The sequence below is a fragment of the Chroicocephalus ridibundus genome, chromosome 11 (assembly GCF_963924245.1).
Source record: "Chroicocephalus ridibundus chromosome 11, bChrRid1.1, whole genome shotgun sequence".
In the NCBI taxonomy this organism is placed as follows: domain Eukaryota; kingdom Metazoa; phylum Chordata; class Aves; order Charadriiformes; family Laridae; genus Chroicocephalus; species Chroicocephalus ridibundus.
The window spans coordinates 2,391,359-2,397,252 of NC_086294.1; positions in this window are offsets into that span (position 1 = coordinate 2,391,359).

Sequence of the window (5,894 nt, forward strand, 5' to 3'; positions counted from 1 at the left end):
TCACAGCCTTTCAGTGCCTCTGCTCTCAGAAAACACAGGTCCCTTCCAGTCGTGTGTCCTGCAGGGTCCGTTCCTAGGCGTGCAGCCCAGCGCTGCCTGCATCGAGAGGTGAGCGGCCATCACGTGGACTCGTACGCAAAGGCAGAGGTGTCCCAGCTCCACCAAGAGCCAGGCAGGGAGCACCTCCCTCGCCCCACGTCACCACCACCGGCGACCTGGATTCCTCTCTGAGCCACGATCCGGTGACCTCAGCAATAAACAAAGAAGCAGAATAAAACCAGGGCAAGATAGATGCCTGTTTTATAGGCTTTTTAAAAGCTTTTGACTCATTCTGGCAGGCAGGACTAACCTTAAATTGCTATGTGATGGAACTGGTGGAAAATCAGCTGGCAACATCGAAGCCATGCACCGATCCATCAAGCGCAGGATAAAAATAAACAGCAAACGGGCCCCGGGGCTGGCGGGAGGAGCAGGACCCTGGCGTTAACCTCTGCACCCCAACACAGCACCCTGCCTTCACCCTCGGGGCTGGGGCTCTGTGCTTCACAGGGCTGAGCATCCTTGGTCCCCTTACATAAAGGAGGGCTCAGCCCTGTGCAGGATGGGGCCCGAGGGCTGGCTTTTCCCCCCTGCGAGATTCTCCGGTGGAAACGTCTTTGGCTGGGATCCCACCATGGTGCCTGGGCCTCTGCATTGCCCCGTGGGACTCAAAGCTGGCATATTTGCTTCCCTGGCAAGGTTTATAAAATAGACCCAGGGTAAACATCCTGCTCTGAGGAGTGAGGGGGAGTGTGATTCCTACACAGAGCTGGGATGTCTGCTCTGGAGAGGGGCCACATCCCAGCTGAACCCATCCTCTCCCAGGGACAGTGCAACAAGGAGCATTAATGTCCATCAACATCTGGGTGGAAGAGTGGGGCTGGAGAGACAAGCCCAGCAGAGCTGTTCTCTACGCACCCTACATGTCGGAAAGTCAGACAGAAACCCAACCCCACGAGCAAGTCCAGCTTTGTATGGAGAGGGGCCAGCACCAGCCACTCAGGGCAGGATGGCAGCAGCATCATCTGTCACCTCCCCATTAGGGTCCCAGTGCCCTGACAGCAACATCCCCAGGAGAACGGACCTGCTCCTATCTGCAGCCTCAAGTCACAAACTTTGGGTGCAGCCCCCAGAGCTGATCTGCCCCCAGCACCCAGGGATGACTTACCAGGAGCATCCACACTGGATCCGCATCCAAGTAACCATGCCAGGGATGGGGACCTGCAGGGAGCTGGGTGCAGAGGTGGGTCTGATCCCCTGGCACCCTCAGTGTGCCCATGGGTGCTGGCAAGCATGGCTCTTTCCCAGGACGCGGCACTTGTACCGGGGAACCCAGGGACCAGAGTGGACGTGCAGTCCTGGTACCAGCCAGCAGCGTGGAGGCCCGTGAGCCCATGTCACCCTGGGGACACAGAGCTGGGAGCACCCATGTGACTGCCTGCTTTCCCCGCCTTTCAGCAGCGAGCATTTGCGGCATCAGATGTGCTGCTCCGATCTGGAGGGCTTTGAAGCGCCTTCTAATGCATTTCTAATTCCTGCTTATCACTGGAGCCTGTCGGAGCTTGTCTCCCCGGCCCCTCTCGGTGCGGTGCTCTCAGCTCAGCTCCGCTACAGGAAGATCTCAGCTTCAGACCTGTGCTTTTTGCCTGGAAAAATCTCCCCACAAGCCCCTGTCCCAGTTTGCACTGTGGCGAGGGAAGTTCACACCACGTCAGCTCCCTGCCTGTCCCTCTCCTACACCTTGCGTCCCTTGGCACTGGGAGGGATGAGGTCCTGGCCCTGCCAGGCTCTGTTAGTATCTCTGGGCTGGCAGGTGTCCTTCTGCTCAGCTCATTGCACCCTCTCTGTCCAGAGGCCAGGTCACCTCTAAGAGCTGGGAGAAGCCCTTGCAGGATGAACTCTGCAACCCATCTCCAACCTCAGAGTCCCTGAGAGACCTTCAAGGGGTGACGGAAAGTCCCCGGTAGAGGGGACAAGTGAAATGCCACCTGCGCTGGAGCACTGGCTGCCCCAGAGCCATGGCCGCGGGGCAGGGAACTGGGTCCCAGCCCCTGTGCCCTCCCGTTTCAGCCCCTGGCAGCTCTGGGAGGGCAGTGGAAGGGGCAGCCTTGGCATCCCCGCACCAGCCAGCGCTCCGGGGCGAGGTGCTTCTGCGCTCCTCGTCTCTCGTGATGGGGAAATGGCTCGGCGCAAAGTGCTCTGAGGCTGCGGATGGGAAGTGCCCTCTGCACTGTGCTGAAAGCTGTTATTAGCGCTAATGGCTCTTTTGCTGGGGATATTCAAATAGCAACCACTCCATTTTCATTGCAAATCTTCCCCCCCTCCCCGCCCTGTCCCCGCCTTCCCTGCTCCCCCTGTGAGGAAGACAAAGGCTCCTCACTGCGGAGTCCCAGCAAAGCCGCTCTGGCTGAAGTAGCCCATCTCCCAGAGACCACCAGCCCTGCCAGGGGCCGAGCCCAGGAGGAGCAGGCTGCAGACACATGGCCTGGATATTTGCAAAGGAAAGGTCCAAAGCAGCTGCTAAACCAGCACTGGGGGAAGCGAACAAAGCTCCCTTGTGCAAGGAGCAGATGTACCCAGGCAGAAAGCGGGGACGGGGGAGAGCACACACAGCCCATCGAGGCCACAGGCACCGGCGGGCGCCAGGAGCTGGCGGAGGCAGGGGAAAAGTGTGGAGCATCTCCCCTTTGTTCCCCAGAGCCCAAGGGATGGGGTGGTGGCTGTGGGGCTGGCTGCAGCAGCCCTGGGGCAGATGGCAGCCCAGCCTGCCTGGCACTGGCTGTTGCATTTATATTTCTGGTATTCACGGAAAACGAGAGTGATTTCTTTTTTATTTATATATTTATTTTTTTAACTTAGTAAGCACGGAGTTTATGTTAGTGGAAAATTGACTCAATAAATATTTCAGCCAGTATTTTAACTGCATGCACGGGCTTCAAAGGCTATTAGGGGAACAGATTTATACAAACAGGCACCGAATCTCGCTGGCCAGAGCACATTATGGACCAAGGTGTGGACACTGCTCCCAGGGGGAGCTGTTCTTGCCGCTGCCCAGTTTGGATAAAGTAACTTCTCCTGCAAACTGGTAGGGATGAGACGTGGGACTGTAACACCATTCACTGGGGAGGATGCTGAACTGGGGATTTGTAACACGGGGTGCAAGCCCCACTGCTGCCTTGCTCTGGGAAAGCTGATGTGACCCACGTCTCTGCAGGCTGTGTAGGGACCTGCCGCCAAGTGATGGGTGCTGCTGTGGGGCAGGGGGGTGTGTGTAGCTGAGGCAGTGGGAGGGCCAGGACCCGCTGCAGAAATGAGCTAAGCAGTGGCAGGGGAGGGCGCGAAGTCCCAGAGGAATGATCTTCCTCCTGCCTGGTGGGGAGAAGGAGGCAATTACCGCTCGCAGAGCCCTCCCCGTCCGCCTGTGCACTGAAATGGCCCCACGGGCCGGCTGCCAGGCATGCGTGGCTTGGCCAGCTCGGGCTCTGCAGCTCCCGGCATCGCTCACGCCCTGCGCAGCTCCCAGCAGCCTCGTCCCAGCAAAGCACAGCCGTCTGCGCCACAAAAGCACAAAAGATCTTGTTTTGGGCACCTTGACACCCCTGTCACCCCGCAGCGGGCACTCTGTCCCCCCTCCCTGCCCGCCTCCCCATGGGTGCTGGTGCAGGCACACGTGCTGGAGCCCAGCAGACCTGGAAATGCTTGCAGCCAGCCAGACGAGTGGAAACCACTCCTCTCCATTTGGAAATTAAACGGGAGCTTTAAATATTGCTGAAGCCAATCGATGGGGTGGGCAGGAGCCCAGCGCGGTCCTTGCCAAGAGCTGTCCGGCATGGAGGGGCTCTGGTGCCCGGCTGCCTCAGCAACCGCCCCAGCAGCGTCACCTCAGATGTCCCCAAGCCCATTCCCCTCAGCCAGAGCATCCGCACAGCTGCATGGGGACACCCTGTCACCCCCACCTCCTCCCTCCCGGCCACAGCATCCCAGGATGCAGCAGCCTGGGGTGACCGGCGGAGGGTGGCCCTGGTCCATCGGCGCCCCACACCGCATCCCTGACCCCCAGGAGCAGATCGCTTACAGATCCTCAGACAGGCGGGGGGCAGGGAGCCTTGCGCCAGGATTAGAGCAGTTTGTTCTGGGATTAGAGCACTGTTTAGCCATAGCACAGCGCAGTAACCCCGCTCCGCTTTCCTGAGCTCCGCGGGATTAATACTTTGTTTCAAAGGATTAGGGCGATTAGGAGTGTTGTGGGGGGTGCCGGGGGGATGCAGGGTTGCTTACTGGTGCCACATGGCAAGCGTGCACTGAGCCAAAAGGACTCAGTCCCTTGACTGGCTCCGGAGATGCCCTAAACACATGCTCCCATCTCTGAGGGCTGACGGACCCCTCGTGGGTCCTTGTCCAAGGAATCAGGGCCATGCAGGGAGCTGCGGAAGACACACTCTGCCTAGCCCCATCGGTGGGATGCAAACCCACCCTGTATTGAGCCCAAAGCCGTCCTGACCCCGTCTTCCCCATCCACAAGTCCTAAGGGGTGTGGGGTTACTCCATTCCCGCACAACCTCAGCCCAGCAACCCATGTGGCAGACAGAGAGTGGAGGCAATGTGTAGGAAGCCCTCAGAGAGCAGGGAGACGTGATAAAACCATCACGAGCTGTCCCCCAGTCCCCACGCCCAACGGGGACCTCTCATCCCTGACACATTGGCCAGCAACTTCTGGCCCTGGGACCGCCTTGGCATCACAAACCAGCAGACCTGGGGTCCAGGCTGTGTGTCAGTGCAGCATCTCCTGGCCCCACACAGCCCTCCACAGCGAGGATGCTGCAGCGGGCAGAGCTGGTGCCTGCATCCCATCCTCACCTCCCGCCAATCAAGGCTGCTGGGAACACGAAGCACTCTCTCTGCCTGGTTTCCCAGTGAGCTGAGGTGCTTCTGCGTGTCCCTTGCTCCCCAATCTGTCCCTAGGACCCCAGCTCCTTCTCCAAAACACGGCTCTGGGGTAGGCACAGCTGGAGCCCAGCACAAGGAGCTCAGTGGGGCTGGAAGCAGGACCTGGGTGGGCAGCTCTTCCCCAGCTTATCAGTGCAGGAGTGAAGCTAAAATTGTAAACCCTACCCAAGGTTAGAAGCTGGAAAAGACAAGGAATGGCAGCTGGAGACTTTGGCCCCAGGTCTCCGGCTGGGTGCGATGCTCCATGTAACTCGGTGCAACGGCAGGCAGCCCTGTGCTGCGGTGGCAGTGCCAGGGACAGCTTCTGGTCTCCCATGTCTCAACCCTCATCCTCTGCCAATATATATCTGCTCGCTGAGTTATGCTGCAGCCCAGATCACTGAATTGATCCAGATACGAAGGACTTGGCTCCGTTCCCAGTGAAGCCCCACCAGCGGCACGGCTGCGGGCAGGCAAGAGGCTGTGATGAGCAAGGAGGGGGCGGCGGGACCCCCACCATTCAGCTCCTGACGGCTGATGGTCCTAAGCCAGCATCACCTGAGCTTGCGGGACTGCAGGGAGCAGGGCATCCCCAAGACCTCTGCTCCTTGCCTGCAACCAAGATCCCAAAGTCACATCTGTCTTCACCATCTCAGATGGACACAAAGCTCTTTGCTCAGGTCCCACCACCCTCTTCTCTCCCAGGTAACCCCCTGCGAGGGAGTGACAAGCTCTTACTGGCCCATGCCCCATGTTACACGAGGTGAGGCTGTGGGATTTGGGCTGGTTTAGCTGGACAGGAGGTAGCTAACAGCAGCATGCAACCATCTGAAGAGATGTGGCAAAGATGTTGGAGATGAACATCTCCATGGCAGCAGATGGTAGCCTAAGTGGCCAGAAGTTGCACCTCAGCAGCTTGTGCCTGGATG